Source organism: Centruroides sculpturatus, unplaced genomic scaffold, assembly GCF_000671375.1.
Source record: "Centruroides sculpturatus isolate CEXI.00-Female unplaced genomic scaffold, Cexi_2.0 scaffold1796, whole genome shotgun sequence".
Lineage (NCBI taxonomy): Eukaryota > Metazoa > Arthropoda > Arachnida > Scorpiones > Buthidae > Centruroides > Centruroides sculpturatus.
In genome coordinates, this window is record NW_019386051.1 from 95,502 (window position 1) to 117,724 (window position 22,223).

At 29.6% G+C, this 22,223-nt stretch overlaps 1 protein-coding gene across 2 annotated transcripts in view; it reads right to left on the reverse strand.

The window, feature by feature from the left end:
• The window catches only part of LOC111613330 (solute carrier family 41 member 1-like), a 92,755-nt gene extending 81,530 nt beyond the window's left edge, over positions 1–11,225 (reverse strand). Inside the window, exon 1 of one of the 2 annotated variants that reach the window (XM_023354681.1) lies at positions 11,081–11,225. The gene's annotated coding sequence lies outside the window, so the exon portion shown is untranslated. Of the gene's footprint in view, positions 1–10,983; positions 11,007–11,080 lie in introns of those variants that run through there. The other variant, XM_023354682.1, reaches the window with a different exon arrangement.
• Positions 11,226–22,223: the final 10,998 nt, after the last annotated feature.

Below are 22,223 nucleotides of genomic sequence, written 5' to 3' on the forward strand. Positions count from 1 at the left end.
GCGATAAAATACATTGGAGTAAATAATTTTGTAATTATTTAACATTTTTTGTCCTTTCCTATTTGTTTTTGGCTACATTAAAGCATTTTTTTGAAAATATACAGTAAGGTTCCATATTACCACCCGATTTTCTCTAAGCCTACTTTCGGACTTTTTGTACAAAAGCCTTCAAAAACCATACTTATAATTACACTAGCGAAAAATCCAATTAGGAACATTTAGTTTACTAGTTACTAGTACTTTTCGCACAAAAAATGTGGGTGTAGTTATGATACCTTGTTTACAATTCACTAAAATGCAATTGGGGTTCCATAATACCACCTTCTCCTCTATAATAAAAGCCTTTTTGAAAATGTTACAATATTGGACATAGTTAATAAGAAAATGTTTTATGAAATCACAATTCACTTCCAACCATATCTTATCATAATGATTCTAAAATATCGATAATACAGTAACATAATGAATTAAGAGTTTCATGAAATAGCATTCTCTATGACATTCTATATAAATTTAAAATTCGGAAGACACCAGATTATTCGGATTATCAAATCCCAAACTATTTTAAAATTATATGTTAAAAATTACCCAGTGAGATTTATTAGTAACTTAGAAGATAACTGCGTAAAACAATCTTTCTATAATAAAGCATTCCATTAACACTAAGAACTAAAGAAACGATGCGTCCTCATAAAACTACATGAATGACAGTAAGCTTAATGAAGAACTAAAAATCTCTTTTTCCTATTATCAATCCTTTACAAGGAATATATACAATGTAACTTTTTCGGGTTTAATCTTCTAAAAGTAAGTTAAAAAGCTTCATTATTACAAATTATACATATTTATGGAAAACCGTACTATGGACCAAGAAAGATCAATCATTGTAATATGTTTTAGATATGTGATACTACGGAATAAATTGATAGCGATTGCGGGTAAAGAAACACGTCTTATACACTATTCATGTATGATATCAGATGAAACATTAGCACAGGTCTAGTCTATCTCAACTATTAGTAACATATGCACAGTAACTGATCTTCCTAACTCAGCTGTTATGAAATATCTCAATAAAAGCACTTGCCTCAACTATATGCAGATTAAGCTTTAAATTACTGATACAAAACATTAATTAACAAGAATAAGTATCAATATTAATCCGAAATAAATTGGTGGTAAGTGTTTCTAAAGCTTTGAAACTGGAAATTTGTTATATTCTAATACAAACTGAATTACAGAATATTTTTGAAATGTCATGAGATACATTTTATGTTCTTTCAATTGAATTAACTATTACAACATTTAATTTCTCGTACGTACTATTTTGTATATAGAATTAAAAACAAATTATATATATACGAGGTATATAACATTCTGTACAATAAAACAATTGCGTTTATTTATTTCCCTTAGTTTATTTTGGAAATTACATATATAAAATTTCAGAATAAAAACATTTCTGTGAAAAAATTGATCAGTGCAATTTGAAACTAAACATTCTAATCAAACTTGATCATATTTTATTCCAGTAACGAAAATTTGTAATCGATTGTCTGTTTAGGAAAAAAAAATTAAAATTTTGAAATCACAGTTTTGAAACTGCAACTTCCGTACAGAATAAGAATAAATCGTTCTTTAAATATAATTTTCCTAATATTTTCCAGTAATCAAGCTGTTTAATTAGATTAGATCTGTAACATTTGTAAATTCTTATTAGAAGCTGCATGTAATTATTTCTTAATGATTAGCATAACGCACAACGATCAAAATTCAAGAAGTAGAGATGATACTTTCAAGACATTATTAAAATTTGTACTTAGAATATTATTCAGAAAAATTTTAATATTTTATCCACATTATAAAGATATTAAAAAATAAAATGCATTCTAAAACCTTAAAAAGAAGTAAACTATACATGACAGTAACGACATATCTTTTCTTGATGCGAAAATATCAAATACCTATAATCAATCAATATTTACATATATAATTATATGCATAAACAGTCATATCGGGTTTTCAATATACGTTATCACAAATATAATTTGGTCATAAACACAACTATAATTTTATGATAAAATGAATTGTTTTAGCAAAAAAGACGTAAGATGAAAATGCTTTAACTGTCCTATATCAAAACGATAGGATTAAATATTTTATAAAAATAACTAAATACAGAGAATAAATATAGATTTGATACTTTTCTGGCAAGATTTCATATATTCGCCCTTGATCAGTGATGTGTTACCATAAAATGATATTTAAAATGAACACAATGGTGTTATATGCTGACTCACGTGGCAACGTGAAAGTGATTATGATTTTTATATCGAAATCGTTTACATATTAATACGTATCTTAATGCATGAATTTAACATTTATATTCATGAACTTTGTACAAATTTATCGTATAATACGACATTTATATCTTGGAGCAAATACTATTATATTAACAACAGACAATAAATGCACAATGATTTTCTTCGTATGTTATGAAGAAAAGACAGATGGATTTAACACAAAATAATATGCCACTACGCATATCTGAATGAAAACTTGCAAATCAAGTAGGTGAATGGAGACCAAACAAATCTCTATGCAGTATCGCCTATATAACACTTATGACTGAAATTGTTTATTTGCAGTAATGAGTTTGATATATCGAAATTTAAAAAAATGTAAATTATAATCTATAAGTATTAATTACTTAACTAAGGGCAGAGCTTGATTCCATAAAGCATTTATTATATAGGTTATATCTAACTTGTAATCCTTTTTAGAATCCTCAATGGATCTTTAATTAATTGAATGTTCGTTAGTGCTGACCTTTGGCGGTTTAGAGAAGTTTAAGTCTTGTATAATTCCTTATACAGTAAAAAATATTAGCATAAGTAAAACTTTACACTAAAATCAGAAACTTGATTCCTGACAGAAATCTTTACTCCAGAAATTTATCATACAATTAGGAACCAAATATTTCATGTAAATTGTTTAGATGCTTTTCGTTTCCCCAGCTTTGTTTTTCTAATATTTATAAATTTTAAACTAACATAGAGTTTAGTGTTTACTATAAAATTATTTCATATTTGATATAAAATTCAATGTTACTTCATTCAACCATCGTAATTTAGTTAAAATTAAATACATGTATTTCCAATGTCATAAACTAGAAACGGTTAGTTGGTTATGATTTTTTAGCGCAAGGGCCACAAAGGCCAAGCTGCGCCACCATAAACTAGAAACAGTTCGGTTCAGTTTTATATTATCAACTGTTTTGCATTTTCAAATTAGTTTAATGAAAGAATAAGTTACTTTATAGATAATTACTATAAAATGTAAACAGTTTCAAATACTAATTGATGCCAGCAGATACCACAATTTTTCATCTTATCGAATGTAAAAATAATCCAAATTCATATGATATTTGAGCCATAGACATAATTTATACCAATGGCATAATAGTTCCCTTTGTAGCATACAACATCTCGCCATATTCTCTCCTTTTTTCAAAGTAAACCGTCGATTTAACGTACTAATTGGGCGAAGAGAATGTCGCTTTTGCCGAAAGTCCGTTAAATCAGACGCATTTTAAAAACATTACATTAATAAAAAACTTATAATATACAGAATATATTAAAATGTTGCTATAGTGTATAAATAAGTACGAATAAAATATTATTATAATGTATATTAAGTGATTTATACTCTATGTAATAATTAACCTCTTTTAACGTGTTGTATTGGCGAATAGAGGAAAGGTTCTATAGTCATTTCATTCGGGAAAAAAATGGCCATGGAATCTATTCTTTTGTCCTAACCTGGATTTTTGTCCCTTGAATCGCAGTTTGTTAAATCGAAGGTTCAACATCATCACGAACAACTTCTCTCGCTAACTGAGGAATAATTTTGCCATAAATCCTGTTGTCAGATGATTACAAAACAATACATGTCTACGTATTTTTTCTATACTTAAAATAATATCTTTGATGTGAAAAGTGCTTATTTTTCTGGTATGATTTGATAAGACGAAGATTTCGTATTAATTCGTTTGAAGTTTTTATTAGCTAACTTATCAATATAATAACACATTAAAATTCCCCGAGAAATTAACGTAATAAAAGTCAAGTAATGTTATTTAACATTTATAAGAAGTTACGTCTTCTGTTTAAATATTTACATATATTTCTATCAGATTGAGTCACAAAACGATAACATAATGAATTATTATTTCACCACTGTCAATACCGTATTGAAAATATTAATATATCAATAAGTAGCTTACAATTATTTAATGCTAATATAATTTCCGCATATAAATACGAGTTTTCGAAGAGTTTTAGGAATCGAATTGTACTGTATAAGTACTGGAATAAATACTGTATACTGTACAGTACAGTACAGTACATATTACCACTTTAAATCATTAATTAAACTATGTACACTGTACATAGTTTAATTAATGATGAAATGGATTTTGTAACATTTTAACTGATTTATTCATATATTAAAATCATTCTAATTCAACAAACTCGTAAATCATTTTTTTTTTTCATTCACAAATATATTTAAATCTATAAATCTAACATCCAAAATATAAAATTAATTCGTCAAATGCGATATAAATTTACACTTTTGATATTGGATTAAAACACAATCAGTCGAATTCATCCTTGTTAAGCTAAATAAATAAATCAGATAATAAGCTAAATATTGGATTTAATATTTAGTTTATCTAATTAAATTAATCCATATTTACTATATATAGGACTATATAATTATTATTATGAATTATTATAATAAAGGATACAGTTCGATTTAATTCGTACGCATAAATTTAGCTTGTACAAAAAAAATTAAAATCAAAATTATAAGCATTTTAAATCCGCCGAAATATGCAACATAATACGCTTATATTCTGCAAATACTTGATACAGTATAATATTTTGTGTTTACATAGTATTTCTACTATTAATAGAAAATACATGTTCATCTCGTACAATGAAAGACAAGAAATTTATTAATAATATAGCCTATACAGTCTATTAAATTGAAATATACTGCAGGCCTCTATACAGCTTTCTTCAAAATTTCATTTGTTTTAATCAGAATATTGCTATGATTTCGCCAATCGCATATAATTCCATTATAAGCGATTGGCAAAATATTATTTTATGTAGTAAAATTACACGTGTGATTGTTCTAGACTTAGTAATTCTAAACACGCACAAACAATAAAATTTCCCTATCAATATTATGACATATTAGAAATACTCAGATATACAATTTTTTATTTTATAACTGAATTCTGTGAATTATATGAAAGTTATCCTCTGTTATTGTATTTGATATAATTATTACATCTATTTTATATATATGTATGTATATATTTGGAATCATTATAGCTGTATTGCTTACTTTGTATATAAAATTTCTTAGTTCTCTTCGAATGATCAGGGGTTTCACCTTTATAGCAAACCTCTCTTACAATGAAAACAAATGAAATCTTTGTATACGACTATAACATAAATATACTTTTGCTTGGTGTAAATGTAAGATATCAATAATTTATTTTTAAGTGCATGTTTTCAAAAATATATTACAAATATGTTTCAAAATTCAATTTTGATGTATAATTAGATTTCTGGTTTACGAATAATTCGTTATCGCTGTAAAATATTACGCTCTATTGTAAATATTTACGTTATTTTTTATCGTTAGCCATATTACTGTAGAGAAAGCAACATTTCTAAGCTTTCTTTAAACACGAATTTAGAAATGGATAGAAGAAACGAAAATGTTTTAACACTTACTCTTACGCAAATAATGTTTATAAAAATATCTGTTACGAAATTAAAACAGTTTTATTACAACGATTTTCTAAAAATGTAACAAAAACTTAACTTTTGTTATGTAAATTTTTAGAAAATCGTTGAAGTAAAACTGCTGAAGAGGTGCCTATTTGCCCGATACACGTATATTTGTGTACAGGAAATACTACAGGTGAAAAAATAAAGATTTTTCGTTTTTTTATAAGAACTCCCCCTTTTGCAAATAGCCGGTATTTAATAGTCCTAATAATCCGATAAGTCCAAGTTGGCAATTTTTAGAATAAAATACGATTTAAGGACATTAAGTCCGTCTAAAATTTTTAATACGTGAATATATTGCAGGATTTGGAGCTTAAGTTACATGTATGAATCCAGAAATAAGGTTTGGGCTTCCATGGTCGATCAATTATTGATTTATCGTATGTCAATTGATCCCACTGAAGACAGAATCATCAAAATTGGAAAACAAGTAATACAAATAAAAAGCTTTGTGAAAAATCCATCATATTTTTCGAAGATCGCTATTGAACTATCATTAAAATATATATTTAAACTTTTTCTATTTTTTATGGGAATTCTGCCTAGTCTCTGTAATCACACAATTTCTTTAAAATCAATCAGATATACAGAGTAAATGAGAATAATAAGTTTTTGAAAAGCAATGAAAGGTAAACCTACTTTACTAATATATAATTATAGTCTACTATATTGCAATTTAGCAATCAAATGATTACAAAATAGAAATTCGAAGGACTTCACCACTGAAAGAAATATTTAAATTTATTATTTTACTTCTCTTGGCAAAACATTGTAGATAGTAAGTTTTGAGTAATATGTTGTCGATTATTCACAGCTGCATTGCACAATTCATTAGTAGTTTATATGTAGGAGTGTAGTTTATATCAATAAATACTTATACATAACAGTATATAATATGTAGTTTTACACATTATATAAAAACAATAACTGTAATTTAATCTATGTCAAAATATTTTAAAAATTGAAATTATATAACCTATCCTAATTTAATATTAAAAATCTAAAATTCCAGTTTATTTTAAACATATACAAATATTAATTATTTCGCGAAATAATAAATAAAACAAATATTACGTAAATAATAGGTTATTTCGTACGTTATATATACGCCTATGTAATAAATCGTCGTAAGACGGGAAAAAAACCATTATTTTACATAAAAATTTGAACTAAATGACGAAATATAATACAAATTGTAGGATTATAGAACGACCCAATTTTAAAATTTTCTTAATTTTATCGAAATTACTTTTCCGATATAATTTTAACAGTGATTTTAGTTGAGATTAATATTTTGTGATCTATTATAATTTTTTAAATCAATTAATTGGAATATAAATTAAACGCCTTAGTCAGACGAATCGTTACTAATATTAAACCCATCATAAAGATAACACTTCTATTCTTATTCGTCTTTAAATTGTCGTCATTTTCTCCTTGACCTAGAAAAACTTGATAATTGCCGATAGCCTTATAGAAAAATCAAACATAATTTACCATTGAAAACGACTGATGCAACATTGTATAATTTAAATCGTCATTCTCGATTAAACAAACTTCTGTATAAAGAATAAACAATTTCCATTTAACTCTAAGATTTTGAACTGTTCGCAAATTTTTTAAGCCCTCATTAACAAAAACATTGAGTAAATTTCCTTCGACGAAGTATTTAAAATAGATAGGAATGGTTCCTCGAAAAATTCAAAGTAAATTACATGGAGATGGAAAGAGAAGTGATTTAATCGGAGATTATGAGATGCGCCCATATCGATTTTTATTGTTCAAGGTTAATTTTGCGGTCCGTTAAAAGAGAGAGTCAATTATGTTTCGTTGGCGATATTTTCACTTTAAATCGAAAATTAAAATCAAATATTAAGCTTAGAGAAAATGTGACACGTTCTACTTCGACCATTAGCGTAACATCCGGGCTTCTATCCGCACTTTGCTAGATGACTTTTCTGCGTCTTTACAAATGTCCTACTTACCTGTATCTAATTTTGCGTCCATCATCGATGGCATATGCCCAACTGCTGAATCACACGGATAAATATTGGAATGAACTTTCAGTTTTCACAAATGGAAATTTTATGTAACAATAATCAAAATACCTCCCACAATATAAGGTATTTCCGCTTCTTTTGTGACGCAAGAATTTATTCTATATAACAATTAAGGATAAATATTACGTTATTTAAATCTCTACGGGAATTTATTTTAATTACTAATATGTAATACCTATTTTTCTATCTACAGAAAATATTAAGATGGGTTACTTCAATGCTTGGATATTTCTAACAAAATTTTTTAACTGTAAATTATAAAAATAATTAAAAGTATATTAAATGAGACTATCAATTTTCAAATTTTTAAATCTACTTTATTCAATACACCCGATCTTATTACAATGAATTTTAAAAAAATCGAATAAAGTACTTAGAAGCGACACTTATAGAATTAATTAAGAACAAACAGTACGAATATAACTTTTAAATAATTTACTTAATATTCTAATTCATTCCTTCAGATTATTTGATTCAGTCTTGCTGAATTTAGGATTTAACTAATCAAAAAGAATTATACGTACAAAGTAATAATTAAAAAAATTACGTTTAGTAAATGGAATGTACTGTATTTTATTCATAACAAATAATATTATCTATTGTTTATATACAATCTGTCTTCACTGCTTATTACTTTACAAAATAAAAACATTACTATCGTTTATTTTCTGATAAATCTGATTAAAATGACACACTCAATGAAGCATTGAAGTAACCCATCTTAATATTTTCTGTAGATAGAAAAATAGGTATTACATATTAGTAATTAAAATAAATGATATATCCTATACAGAAACATTAGCTGGATATTGTAATAAACAAATATATGAAATTAATTTTATAAACCCAAACTTATAATGGCTAATGCTATATTTAAAATAATTAGAAATGACTAAAATTGTGATAATATCTAATCATTTTGAGCTATATCATATATTTTTCTAGATATATCCTGTAATAGGATAGGTTCCTTATCTTTTCTTTACATACACTTTATTCAATTTGTTGAACGGATGCATTATAATCGCAGGAAACATACCAGGAATTTCAACCCACGTATGTAACCACACAAATTGTTAAAAAGTTTTGAAGGTTTAAAATTTCAATTAAAAATTTCTCGTATGCATTCTCTTTCATTTCGATATAAAATAAGATCTGCGTGAAACAATATACCGCCCATTCTTAGAAATTGCACAAAAAAATTTCTCGTGTAGAGATTTATGTTTGAAATCTGTAAATATTCATTACAGTAAAATAAGAAACGACATTTTAAAATAGTCGAGTGAAAAAATAGAAGGAAAGATTATCGAATAAAAGGAGAACTTTTACAATCGATTGAGTTAAATCCTGTTTGTAAGACAAAAATGCAATTCTGACTTATCGTTTATTTTTGTGGCATAAATATTATGGGATTTTATTACTATTAATCATATTTGCGTTATTACTAACGCATTATATTTTTTAAACTAGAAAGTATTTTTAACCCTAAAATAGTTTATTGACTATGTAGTTTTTCTTCTTCTTTAAAAAAAAAATATTTATATATAAATTGCAGAGTACGGTTTGGCCTATTTAAAACTAGATTTTAAATATATTAAAACTAAAAAATTTAAACAACGATACTATCAATATTTGTTCACTTCCACATTTCCGATAATTACTTTCAACTCGCAGAATTATGATAAAAAAGCTACATAAAACTTTGTTTTAAAAGATGATAACAACATTAAACATTGCATCCTTTTATCCCAAATCTCATGGAGATATATTTACTACATATAACATAATATAGTAAATATTTAGTTAGATAGATATAAGATAAGAATAAATCCATTCAGGGCATAGATAATATAATTTTGAAGCAAAATATAGGATTAAATGAATGATATACATAGTATTTTTGAAAAGGTGTCTATAGAAAGCTCATGTATTTTGTGTATGTAATATATATGTAGGTATACGTACTGTATATGTCACATACTGTATATACATGTATCTATGTATATGTAATATCATACCTAGATCTATTTGAAGAGTGTGAGATAAAGAAAAGAGAAATATGTTTTGGACATATCTGTATATGTGTACTGTATAGAGATGTGTAGATTATGTACAGAGTATAGATAATTTATAGGATGGATTATATGTACAGATATATACTGGAAATTACCCATACCCTATGCATAATCTACGCGGATGGAAAAAAAAACTGGAAGAACGTTTCGGTTCACGCTTCATAAATGCATATTCGAGTATCGATTCTCAATGGCTTTAATGTATTTAGGTTAACACAACGTTCCTCTCGTACCGACTCGCCCGTTTCGTTTACCTTTATTACATTACTCGAATGCATTAAAGGAAAAAGAAACTAAACTTAATAAATTCGTATTAAAGGGAATTAATTGGAATAAAATAAACGAAACGAGTTAAAAAAAAAGAAACGATCGAAATTCTGTCGTAAATTCTCCTTTAGCCGGGAGACAGACTATCTTCAAGGTCACGTGATAGAATTCCAAACGATCGAATTTGCCACTACATTCGACCAAAATCGACTTAGAAGCTTTATGGGACTATCCACGTTTGGTTAAAATTCTTCGTACAAATATTAATAAATCGATAGAATTTAAATAAATTAGAAACCTAACAAAGAATATTTATCAGATTTTCTTCCATTGAAAGATAGGCTTACAGACTAGCGTGTAACGTCGATGCCAGATGTCCCATATAATAGCGATTAGTTAAACAGAAAAATTTTCTATATTTAAATTTCTACTGTAATTTTTAAAATCCATTATTAATTTATATTTATTTACATTATTCGCCATCGTATTTTATACAATATATTTCTTTATTCAAACATTCGAGGTGTCGTTGTTTTTAATGTACACGTTTTTTCCAAACAATCGAATTATTATTGTTTTACTATCAAATATTTAAATTCGAAATTATTTCCGTAACAAAAGTTATCCCGTAACTATCACAATAATTTATTTTTTTTAAATTAGTATAATTGATATATATATATATATTGAAGACGTTACAAAAAAATTTACCTGTAAGCCGGAAACATTTTACGATTCGTCACTTTCACCGTAAAATTCGTATTATTTACGTTAATTCAGAAATTTTATAAATTTTCTACCAACTCACCTTCCACCGTCTATCCAGACCGTCGGCCGCTACGTCAAACGGCAGATCGATGACGTCACGCGTGACGTCTAACGACTGCGGACAGGGGGCGCTTTTCGTGACATATGACATTTAACCTTCGATCGTTAGCCACGGACCTTTCCGCATCGTTTCTTAACACAAACCGTTTTTAAACTAAAATAAAATAATGATAAATTAACTTTAAAATAAATTATTATTTTTATCTTATATAAATACATTTTTATATATTATTTTAATTTCATAAATCGCATTCGAAATATTTCCTTGTTATAAAGTGTTTTACTTCCTTGAAATAGTTTATTCATAAATTAAGAAAGTTATTAAAAGTAAAATTGTTTTTCTGTTTACTCGTATATTTGTGATTTTGTAAAAAATAATAAACAATAAAATTTCATTTTAAGTAGAACAGATTTTGTGTTTATTATTAAATAAATTACACTCGAAGGTGTAAATTAACAATATTCAGAAATTTTAAAAAAATGAACAATTAATGTTATAAATATATTATTATTTTAACATATTTTTAAAAATGTATTAATTAAAAATTTCAAAATTTAGCATAATAAATGTAAAATAGCATATTAAATAATATAATTATATATTGTATTTTGTACATAATACAGGTATATGCAAATTTCTAGTGTAAAATATAATTATACAGACAATAGATAATTATATTTAAATTGCTTATTCACTTTGTATACTAACTAAAAATAACTAAAATGGCATTTTTGTTTAACAACAAAAAAAAAATGAAAACTTGATAGTTATTTCTGTTTAATCAAGTTATTTCTCTATGTAATAGAGAAATCAACGTCATAATTTATTATTCATTGCCTGGTATCTATGATTTCATACTATGACGAAACGAGTCGCGGTGTCTTATTATCGTCACAAAACCAAAACCGCGACTTTTTGCTTTTGATAAAGTAGAATCTGTTATGTCTTATAAATTTGTCTTTAAAAAAATTTCAATTAACTAGGGCCATAAAAGTACAATTCGAAAGATATAGACTAATAAAAAATATTACAAGTATATTATCGAATCACCATTGGTTTTAGATAACGCGATACCTCAAGTAGATGTGGACTGACGAGATTTTATATAAGTTTAGGCCTATATAAAATAACCTTTTTATATAAGTTAACATAAGATCACACCTACTCAGTATTATTCAAGGTCAAGGATCCTAGCTAATCAGGGCCGTATTCGTAAAGCTGACTAGGCGCTGTCAATTTTTTAATTTTTATTTTATTTTATTTTTTGCTGAGGTACTGTTACCTGCGTTCTAGGGCTCTACTGTTAATGACACCTTACACTGTGTCCCCCAGTAACAATACATGTACATACAATTATACCCCAAAAATGTGCTTTCTTGAAGAGTTCTATTCGCGCAATATTAAAAACAAACCAAACAAAAAAAAATTGAATAGAATTCTTCGGGAGACCTTGCAAATAGACATGCAATTCTGTCTAGCTAGTACCTACCACACAGTGTCAGTTCGCCAGCTATAGTGGTATGAAAGATCGAAGTGCCGGAGAGGACCGGCCATGGGTTAAAATAATAATCGTCGCTATTGTATCGTTAAAATCAAAAAATTAAACCTCGTTTAAATACTGGCTCCCTTTCATGGTCGAGCTAGTGTTGCCAGCTAAAACACGTAAAAATAATATTAAAGTAGCCAAGACATAGCCAAATATTGTTGCGCCACATAACTAGCGGACATTTGAATTTGCCGACTAGAACGCGGTCGGTTAACCGATGTGACGGTTGATCGGGGGTCGGATAATCGATGCTCTACTGTATTTAGAAAATTGTACGGGATAATGGATTCAAACTATAAATTTACATCAAGCAGTTATAAAACTTTTTCACCATTTTAATTAATTTATTCATTAATATTATAACAGAATTTTTCATAATAAAAATCGAATATGTGAGACGATGATTTCAAAAAAAACGATAACAAATAATGATGATAAACAAAATTTAAATTCCGTTTATCATTATTATTCGAAAATTATTATATTTCGAAACGGTATCATAAATTTGATTTTTATTAATTAAAATACTAAATTAAACAATAAAACAGAAAAAAAAACTTAATTAAAATGGCCAACGAAAGCTTTTGTGTTATAAAAATGATTTCGTAATTTCACACTTTGTACGAATATTGATGTAACATTTTACTTTAATATTCGTATAAAATTTATTTTGCATATTAAAAAGTTGAAATTTAAACAAAATCTTTAAAGCATTTCAGTATTTGTTTCGTGTTATAAAACTTGTCTTTTGGAGAACATTCTACGACTCTAATGAAAAACAATTTACTAATATATGTTATATCGAAACTTTTGTTTATCTTTTCTTTCTCTTGCCTTTGATAAGAATTCTTATCTAACGAGATAAGTCAATGTAATGAATGACGTAGATTTACTCATGCAAGTTTCGATTCTCTTTTTCCATACACGAATCCATCTGTTTTAAATCCATTCTTAATGCATATTCAGTGTATTTACAAAATCAAAATTAAAGCTATATTGATCTACCAAAAAAATAAAATATTCCCGAAAAAGTCAATAAAAATTTAAATTAATCGCTAAGTAATTTTTTCCATTAGACTTCTTTCTTTGTAAGCTACATAATTAACTCTTTAAAAAAAAACTGCACTCTTGATAATGTTTTCAACATTGAAAAGTTTACTGCTAAAAATTATTTACTTTTAATTAATATTGTTAATGATTGATTGATTAATAGGGGAGCCAGCAGAATTTGCTTTGGTTGATAGGTAAGGCAATATAACAAGAGGATCATCTGACAAGTGGGTGTCTCCCGGGAGGACTTTCTACGAAAAATTGGCCTCTATTTAGGAATTTACAAAGTAAACTCAAAAAAACTTCATACGGATAATCTATCAGTCATGCTCGAACCCGAAACCAACTATCAATGTTCAATGGTTTTATTCATTCCGCCGATAGCTGAATGAGCACCGGCAGAATTTCGCCATTACGAAAGCGCATGCCTATTGAAAGCTTTGTAAGGAAGAGACCCTTTTTTGTCCCTCAACGGGTGCTCTTGTTTTTTACTTTTTTGAACAAATGAAATACATAGAGAATCGTTTTTTAGTAATAAACAAAAGTCTTAAAGATTACATTTTTTGTAAGTAGAAATAACATTAATTTATAGAAGTAGGAACTGCTAAGTCTCTAGGTTAGGTTTATTCTGAGACCAAAGAAAATCCCTAACTCCCATCTCTCGAAGGCCCTGATCCACAATGAAATCGATTGACGTAGATGAGAAAACCGGAAAGGAATACCCCTGCGTTAGTTCACGGGGATTTTCGACACCCCAAATTTTTTGAAAGTTGCACTATTCATACATTTCGCAACTAATATCCGTGTTCTCTTCAGTAGCTTCATGATTTTATGTATAGAGCATGCTCAGAAATTGCTACAGTAATGTGGCAACTTCTGTAAGAGAAAGAAGACATTTCTCATTGTAGGGTTTGCAAAATCCCCACAAAAAACGTGGTTAGTACTGTGTTAACCAAGTTTTTTTCAAGATTCATAATGATTTATTTAGTTTTTGTTTAACTTAACTTAATATAACATAGCATTACATAACATAACATCATTTAACCTAACATAGCTTAATCTAACCTAATCTAACCTTAAGTAATGTTTATATGCTGAAAAATAGCTTGATGGCCTATTCAAGAGAAATAATTTGGCCATTAGTGTAGTATCATAGAGTAACTAGATATCTCAAAATCATGTAGAAATGTTATATTTTACAACTGGTATACTACTTTCCACCAAATCAAAAATATGCGTTGGAATTTTCAAACACTCCTGTGTACTAACGGAGAAAAAAAAGCCAGTGCACTTACACAGGGATACGGAATGCTCCGATTCGTACCACCCATGATAAATTATGGGGATCTGGAATAAATTGGAAATTGAATTCCTAAGAGCGAGGTCTTACAGGCCGCCCATCTAACATACTTAATATTTGTTAACAAGGCCGGATGGCCGAGCAATTAAAGTGGCAGCCTACCGCTCTGGGGGATCCGGGATCGAATCCAAACTGGTCGAAATATCCCCAGGAATTTTTCGGGACATGGTTTGTCTGGATATGTTGGGCCCCGTCCCTCACCACCCGGCCTCCCCATTGTGCGCTTGGCCGAACCCATAATGGATCTGCTGAAAAGAGGCCCTCTTAGTGCCCATAGGGCAGAAAGAGTTAAAAAAAGAGTTTTGTTTTTGAAGTAACAGATATTTTGATTTAAAAAGTAATTAATATAGAGGAGAAGGTGGTATTATGGAACCCCATTTTCATTATAGTGAATTGTAAACAAGGTATCATAACTACACCCACATTTTTTGTGCGAAAAGTACTGGTAACTATTAAACTAAATGTTCCGAATTGGTTTTTTCGTTAGTGTAACTATAAGTATGGTTTTTGAAGGCTTCTGTACAAAAATTCAGAAAGTAGGCTTAGGGAAGATCGGGTGGTAATATGGAACCTTACTGTATGTTTTTAAAAAACGCTTTAATGTATCCAAAACAAATAGGAAAGTACAAAGAATGTTAAATAATTAAAAATTATTCACTCCAATGTATTTTATCGCAAAAATGATTTAATAATAATAATAATAAAGAAATGTACAAAGAAGAAGCTAATCATTTACAAAAATCACAAATATGATGATCCTATAGTGTTAGGTATCCATTTTTACTTTTTTCATTTTCCTTCTATTTTTTTCATTCATCTACCGCATACTTTTACAAAAGTTAGACGGGTTCCATATTAAAAGCACCAATGGGGTCCGTATTTCACGCATCGCAATGTTGAATTAACTTATGTCTGTCAAGACCAAATTTTAAAAAACGTGAACATCACACAGATTAATATGTACCCCTAAGTCTCTGGAACGGAATACATACACCAGTGAACCTATAACTACACGATTTATATTTTAGAAATAATTAAATTCACTTAGCATTCAAAACTTTCCAATTTCGAAAAACACAAATATGCTAATTCACTACGGACAACCGTTTAACTGAAGTGAAACGGGTTTTCCCCTTGCTATGGATGTCTGCCTAGTGTAGTTCAGCCACAATCCGCTACAGTTCACCTTTATTATCACTTTGAAATGGAGGGGTTCCATAATACCTGCAGGGTTCCATAATACCACCTTCTCTCTATACAATTTTCTTCGATATATAAAAAATTAAAAATATTCTAAAACGTACATAACTTGATTATAGTATTATTCAAATGAAATTTTAGTCACAGTAAACAATATATTCGTGTGACTTTTTCGCACCGAGCACTAAGAGGTATTTTATTATTGTTGGCCATCAAGATTCAATGGCCACACCGAATGGCTCGAAACGAGTCCGGTATGTTAGGGGCAAACCATCCGTGAAAGTTTGTGAAGATCCGATCCGAACTCGAATCTGGTATCTCATTATGGAAACGCCATAGCTGTCTCCGCGACCTATCCAGCTGTCGCATGAAATTACTGGTGAAAATAATTTTACTCAAATTTTATTCAAAATAAAGAATAGCTTTTAAATTTGCTAATAGTTCTATCAAAGTAAATTAGTATATTTTGATACAATCTAAAACTGATTTCAATTAGCATACCATTTTTACGGTGATTCGAAATTAAGAAATTCACACATTTGATTTGATTTCTGTAAACGATGACACGAGAACAGGAATACGTGACCGGCTTATAATGTAAAATACTGAACACTAAAATATATAAACTATTACGGAAATTTAAGGAATAATTTTAAAACAGGAAAATTACGTGTAACGCTTGTGATGCATTGTCACCAATTAGATCTGGAATGATTAATTTTTCCGAATTAACCTTACAAATTAATTAAAAGATAAAATATTCTTTTTATTCTCAAAATTAATTGTTAAAATTAATGCAAAATAAAATTAAGAAAAAATACTCTCCGTCCGCATTTTTATATTCTCTAGTGATTGACCTCGTTCTAATTGAGTTTTATCAATTAGAACAGGGATAGTCAACCTTTTTATACCTATCGCCCACTTTTCTATCTTTGTTGGTAGTAAAATTTTCTAATCGCCCACCGGTTCTGCAGTAACTTAATTTAGCGTAACTGCAAAGTACTTGTACTTTTTGAGTGGAGGTTTAGTAAAAATACGTAGTTAAATTTATCTTTTTATTCTTTGCATATGTTTATAATACAAGGACAATTTTTTGCCAGTGCGCCATATGTTTTTTTATGCTAAACTGAAAAAAGTAGTCAAATCTGGAGAGGCTGGCCCACCGCGAAACGAGCTCAACTCGAGTGATGGCCACTGTTACACTCCGCTCTCGTTACGCGTACTAGAGTGTCTGTCAATAAGTCATAGATGCGCGGTGATGACGGAAAATAGCTTCAGAATCGGGCCGCTTACCACGAAAGCTCAAATCGTTAACTAGTGGGCGGTAGGCACCAGGTTGACTACCACCGAATTAGAACGAAACTTACCCACAAAGGTATTGGTCAATAAACTTCAGTTTTAAAAGGATACGAAATGATAACAAATTGTACCAACCATTATCGTCAAAATTAAATACATTTTACTATTTTTGTCAAGTAAAATGTCTTCTTTTTTGTCACCGACTACTTACATCTAAGTAAATTGGTTTATAAAACAGAAAAGCGCCACTGACAAATTCATTGTATGAGAAGATTCATTGAAAGAGAAATACATAAACGACTTCTAATAATCCCGAACTTTAAATTTCTGTCTGATCGACACTCGATAGAGCCAGGCATTTTTATTCTGGTATATTATATATCTCCGACGTAATAATTCAGGTCACAAGAGTTCCTTAAGATCATTTCAAAGCATGGGTTCTCATTAATGTAATGTTTACTAATTTTATACTATCATCATACTAGGTGTAAGCTACTCCGAGATGACTTCATCTCATCTCATCCCATCGACGATAGTGGAGTGTTATTGCTCTTCGCTTATCACTCCGGAAGGAACAGGGTGATTGGTAGCACAGCGACCGAAGATGTGGTCTTATCGAAGAAGATAGGAGAGAGGTCACAAAGCAACCGAGGAAGATAGGAGAGAGGTCACAAAGCAACCAAATCATCATACTAGGTGTAAGCTGCTCCGAGATGACTTCATCTCATCTCATCCCTAGTGGAGTGTTATTGCTCTTCGCTTATCAATCCGGAAGGAACAGGGTGATTGGTAGCACAGCGACCGAAGATGTGGTCTTATCGAAGAAGATAGGAGAGAGGTCACAAAGCAATCCGAGGAAGATAGGAGAGAGGTCACAAAGCAACCAAATCTGGCCTTATAGGAGACGACCCCCGCGAGAAAGGGATCCGAGATGACTTTTCCTGTTCACCTCTTCTTTATTATAACAGATTATCAGCTCATATCGTAGAATCTCGCTAAAAATTTATTAGGGCTTAGTAAACTCATCTACGAAAACAATGTTGTTAATTGACAATAACTTTTATTCTTCGCAAGTCCATTTGGAAAATCTGATCTTTACTCATTATTTATCGGTTATGGCAACATCAATAAGAACAATGTACCCAATATTACTGTAGTGCTTCGTTCTCCACAAGACAAAGATTTGGATATTGTTCAGAACCACCAACATTTAAAATCATTAAATCACTTCGCTGTGGAAATCATAATTCGTCAGGATAAGGATTTAATTAGACTATTTCAGACGACAACAGCTGCAGTCTAAAATATGAAACATCTCAACTAAAATATATGGTAGAAACTCAACTAAAAACTAAAATTTACAGTTTTGGAACAACTCGGCCTAAGGAAAATACCTGGCTTATAATAGAGGATAAAGTTCCCAATGACTCAGATATTACTTGCAGCATCCGGAAATCGCCAATAATTTTGGTTTTCACCAGTGGCGTAGCGTAGTGGGGCGGCAGGGTCGGCCCGCCCCGGGCGGCACTTTTTAGGGGGCGGCAAAATTTCACAATAAATAATAATAATATCTTGTAAAAATTTGAAACATCCTAATCTATAGGCCTACTTGCATCGCGCCTACGATAGTGCTATCGTCCGGACAGTCCGGGAATCGGCTCGCCGTCCGGGTGAACTAGTAATTTTTTATCCAAGGAAATCCTGCAAAACCTGTTGACCTTTTTTATGTTTTTTTTGCTTGTTCGATTCATTCGCGTTCATATACACCACTAATATCCAATAGCTATTTTAAACAGGTCGCTGCACTATCACCGAATTTTTCATTGCTTGTTCTGTGACAAAACTGAATTTTGGTCCTTTAAATTGAAATACCTAAATAAGGGGGGCCGAAATTTTCCTCCGACCCGGGCGGCTGACACCCACGGTACGCCACTGGTTTTCACATTATTCGGTCCTATAAACGACAGGAAGGGGGCAGACCAAGTACGTACTGTAATTCTTCTAATATGTCGTCAGTCAACTATTTCCCAACAATTTTTCAATTATTTACATTAACATTTAGCCCACAGGTTCCCAACCTATGGGTCGCGACGGACTTTCTGTGGGGTTGCCAATTTATACAGTAAATTAAAAAAATATTCACTATAATGCAATTTTTATTTTTAATGGTGTCTTGAAGTTTGAATAATTTCATATATTTTTTTATAATTAAAATAAGTGTAATCTAGGTATGCTATTCTATCACAGTTGGTTGAAACATGTGTTGAGAGTTTGAAAGGAATAAATTAAATGTTGAGAATGACATGAGGTTGGCTTAATAAAAACTCACCCGCGAATTTTGAGGCTGGTTAAATAACATGCAATTTCAACCATCGCATTAAATTATTAAACATAATTTAAAATAAAATTATACTAAATTAATTTCGTTGTTTTTTTAATTACCTTGTTAAAAATGCTTTTTTCAATAGTATCGGGGTCGCGGGACACTTGACTTTTATAAAAAGGGGTCGCCACCGGAAAAAGGTCAACCATTTTCAAACTGTCACAAATTATTTTCAGTATTTTGCATTAAAATCTCGCGACCCCAAGATTTCGGTAAGCGACCCCAAATGGGGTCGTGACCCATAGTTTAAGAAGCCCTGCGTTAATCCCATCTCAAATTAATGTGGAATTTCGAAGAAATTAAGAAAATGATACATCGTGCTGATGAAAAATTTGATAAAAACACATTAATTCTGTGGATTGCTTCCGATGAAAAATTTACAGTGATACAGTATTTACAAAAATAATTATAATATTACAGATATTAAAGGATCGCAAAAAATAAATAAAATCTTTGTCAGGACGTACAAAATTTATATTTGGATTTGTCGTGACACAGGATCTAAAAGTCGACGAGACTAATAAACACTTCTTAACTATAGAGCTATTCAGTGCTTAGATTCGAATAATTTAACAACCGATTCGCTGCATTAGTGGCCATTTTAATTAATTAAGTCTAAAAAACAATTTTTATTAAATGTTCAGGTGAGAGCCTTACAGTATTTTATCACATTAATGCATCTTGCATATTGAAAAACATACAAAGTAATAACGGTTGAATCCATGTTAGGCTTGAAAAAAGCCCTCTTACTCATTAGTTCTCACAGGATAGAGAGTGAAAAAAGTGAATTATCTCTTATTAATTAATGTTCATTCTAATCAATATCGAAAATAAAATTTTTCCATTTCTGGAGATTTTAACAAAAATTAAGACGCCATTTTGCTGATATATCAATCTGTGCCTTTGATTTTCTAAAAAAAAAAGCATTTTAAAATATACCAATTCAATTCATTTAGGTTTGAACATCGTATATTCGAATAATTATTATTATTGTATATCTTTCGGTTTACAGACATTTTTAAAAATAGAAATGAATAAAATTTCCGAATCTTGTATTTTTCGGGAAATACTCAATGGATTTTCTTTACTTCCTTTTCCGGAAAACTTCAGAAACCGTAATTGAAAGTATTGACCCATTTTTCCATGTTGAGGGGGCGATTACTAACAAATTTATATTTTGGGGGTGAAAAACAATTTTCTGGACGATATAGTAAAACATTATATTAATAATTAGATATTTTATTCGTTATATCGTACAATAATTAAACAAATAACATTATACTAGTCACTAGTCTATTCAATGCAGTTCGAATTTGGCATTAGCCTTTGCCCTCGGCATCGGAATTTTGAAGTGAAGGGAACGATACTACGTTGAAGGGGGCGACGATTCGTTAGAGGTTGAGAAACACTGATCTATTGCATAGTCTTTCTCTTTCATTATGCTTCAGTTCGAGCTGTTAAAGAGTTGGAAGTCTTGCGTAAAAGAAGACTTAAGTAAATATTAAAAGTTCGCCAAACTAAACATATTTTAGGAAACGTTTCTGCTGAACCGGCTTTGACTATTTTATCATTAAAATAAAACCACAAAAACGTGTGAGGCTGTAAAGCCGCAAGAGGTTATAAACTGTACAGGCACAACAGTATAAGTTTTTATTCCCATTACTAATATTATGTACTGTACGATTTGCAAAGATTTCCTTAAGTGTGCATAAAGTTTATTATCTTTCGCTATCCCACGCTATGTAATATAAAATTTGGATTTAGAAAAATTTATTCATATTTTACATTTTATATTTGAAGTTTGCAATGGCCAAACATTTAAGTACAGTATAATAAACTTAATAAAATTAAGCTAATTTAAATACAGCAAGTCCTCATCTGACGTCATCTATTTCTTGGAAACTGATTTTGTAAGACAAATTCTTCGTCTCAGACTTGACTCTTATGATTTAGAAATCCATAAAGTGTTTTATTCGTAGGAATGAAATCTTTCATGGTATTGAAGATAGTCTTATGGAAAGTACCAAAATACTATGTAGCCATCAAAATATGCAAGTATATTGAAGCCTTGTGATGCTACATTAAAACGATGTATCGTGTGGATCATGTTTTTTAGCTCGTATATGAAACGTTTTTTCATCTCTTCACAAAGTCTGATCCGTTTGGAAGTTAACAGAAATTCTTAATCCAGAGGACCTGACTATCTATAATCTTGGCCTCAAGTTTTACTGACTAAGCTAAAGAAATTTTTAAAGGCAAATAAGCTCCCTATTATTATACAATC